Below are 2,356 nucleotides of genomic sequence, written 5' to 3'. Positions count from 1 at the left end.
TTCCTAACACAGAATATCTTATAAGTTTCTAAATAAACGCAGTAACTAAACTACGTGTCACTGAGCTCTACCGAATCGTTAATCGAACGATTCAACGGTAAGTAGTTAACTTATCGAAAATGATTAAGTCATATTTGATAAGTATCGTTTATTGTCGATAATAACCAATAAGTCTTGAAAAGACTTGATTCTCGAGAGATTTAAAAGTAAATAAATATTTATATAAAAATATAAACGTATCGACATGTTCGCGTTAGTCGGTTCGAGAAGTCGTATGTGTATGTACAAAAGTTTATATGAAAATAACATATAACAAATTCGTATCATATATACGTCTCGTATGGTATTTATCAAAGTATATGTATATGTCGTTTAGGCGTTTGAAGTGAATATAAAAAGTCATATTCATTTTATAAAGGATCGTCGAGTTGATTGAAGTTTGAAATAAATATAAAACTATATTTATTTTTGTAAAAGAATTTGTTAGTGTTTGACACTTGAAATAAATATATAACCCATATTTATAAAAACGAATTCATGTTTGATATTTGGAATAAATATAAAAACTGTATTTATTTTATAAGACGAAATCATGTCGTTTGATATGTGAAATAAATATAAACTATATTTATTTTCATGAAACGGTTTCGTATTGTTCGATGTTTGAAATAAATGTAAGCTACATTTATCTTATAAAAGAAGTGTCGTGTAGCTTGACATTCTAAATAAATATGCAATCTACATTTATTTTTATAAAATAATTGTCGAAATTTTGAAGTTTAGAATAAATATAATAAGTATACTTATTGTCGTAAATAATTCCGAATCGTCGCTTTCGTGATGTTGTGAAGTGTCATTGAAAGTAATATACACTTGTATTTTGTTTTTATAATAGCCGTTTGAGTTTGATAGCTTTCGTCATAAAATAAAAACACGTTAGTTTTACGGATTTTTTCGAGAAACGGGCAGAGTTTCCTCTATTTTTGGACGCCCCGACAACACAAGTTGTCGTCATTTTATCAAAATTCAATCCAAGATTCAATTACCAATATATCAATTTGCCAAAAATTTCATAAAATGTAAACTATAATCATGTCGGTTCGAGCTCGTTATCACGTATTATTAAAATAAGGAATAGTTAACGAAAATAATCGCGACTTAAACTTTTACCATCTTCTATTGTCGAAACGCTTGCTGAGTTGACCGGGTCAACTGAGTTGGCCGGCTGAGTTGACCGAGTTGATTCAGCGAGTTGACCATATTTGACCGAGTCGACTCAGTTTGACCGAATCGACCCGAACCAAAAATCTAAACCGAAACGCACCAAATCTGAACCATATTGGAATTGTTGACCCGCTGACCCGAACCTTTGGCTGTCGTTGGCATCAGTTAACCGGGTTTGACTCGATGATGACCCAAAAACCCGTGGGTGACCCAAAATCCAAACCTGACGCGCTTAAACATGACCCAGATCTGACCGAGACCGACCCGAAGTTAACCGTGACACCCAAACACCCGAACTAACCATTTGAGCTGCAATCAACACACGAAACAATCCCACACCATAACCGATCCGACCTGATAGAAACTAAAACTCGAACATGAAATCAAATCAGAATTCAAACCTCGAGCCTAAGCTAATCCCACTCTTGCTGAACTGAGATTGAACAGAAAGAAGCCACAAACGACCACCACAGCCGACATCACCAACTCTCTCTATCTTCGTCTTTGCCGGTTCTGGCGAGCTCCGCCGAGTCCCGCCGTCGCTGCCGCGCTCCTTCTTCACTCTTTCTCTCTCATCATCTCCCTTCCCCTCTCTCTCTCTTCATCTTTTTCTCTCCTCTGTTTCTCTGTCTTGTCGTCACGCCGCCGCACGGCGACGGCTTTCCGCCGTTGGAACGTCGCCAGGGGGTATAAAGATGGGTGTCGTCAGAGGGGGGGGGAGGGGTAGTCAGCTGTGGTTGTTGTCTGTGTTATGTGTGGGGTTTGATTTCTTTTTGTTTGTATATGTATAGATCGAGAGAGAAGAGAGTGAATGAGAGGGTGTTTGGTAATTGTATGTGTGTGTTTAGTGCATTTAGATTGCAGACAAAATATGAGGGGGGAAAGGAGAGGACAAGAATTTTATATAGAGATAGTTGAGATCTTAAAGAGATATTGTGAATCTTGAGTAGATTTTTACAAATCTTGCATAGATTTTGTAAAATCATAATAAGATTTTGATAAGATTTTATAAGATTTGCAAGATCTTGATAGGATTCTAATATATATTATTGTGTAGGTTTAGGCTTGTGGGTTTTGGGCTTGGGCCCAAGGCCCGCAAGCTCAATCCCCATGTTTAAGCGGCCCGTAATTC

At 36.8% G+C, this 2,356-nt stretch overlaps 1 long non-coding RNA gene across 1 annotated transcript; it reads right to left on the bottom strand.

Moving 5' to 3' along the window:
* Positions 1-1,032: 1,032 nt before the first annotated feature.
* On the bottom strand, positions 1,033-2,154 carry LOC110908969. The gene is made up of 2 exons (XR_002575051.2): positions 1,626-2,154; positions 1,033-1,533 (listed from the first exon to the last, which is right to left on the bottom strand). It is a non-coding gene; the product is annotated as an uncharacterized LOC110908969 (long non-coding RNA).
* Between the last annotated feature and the right edge of the window lie 202 nt (positions 2,155-2,356).

Source organism: Helianthus annuus, chromosome 14 (assembly GCF_002127325.2).
Source record: "Helianthus annuus cultivar XRQ/B chromosome 14, HanXRQr2.0-SUNRISE, whole genome shotgun sequence".
In the NCBI taxonomy this organism is placed as follows: Eukaryota; Viridiplantae; Streptophyta; class Magnoliopsida; order Asterales; family Asteraceae; genus Helianthus; species Helianthus annuus.
This window is presented reverse-complemented; position numbering and strand designations above follow the sequence as displayed.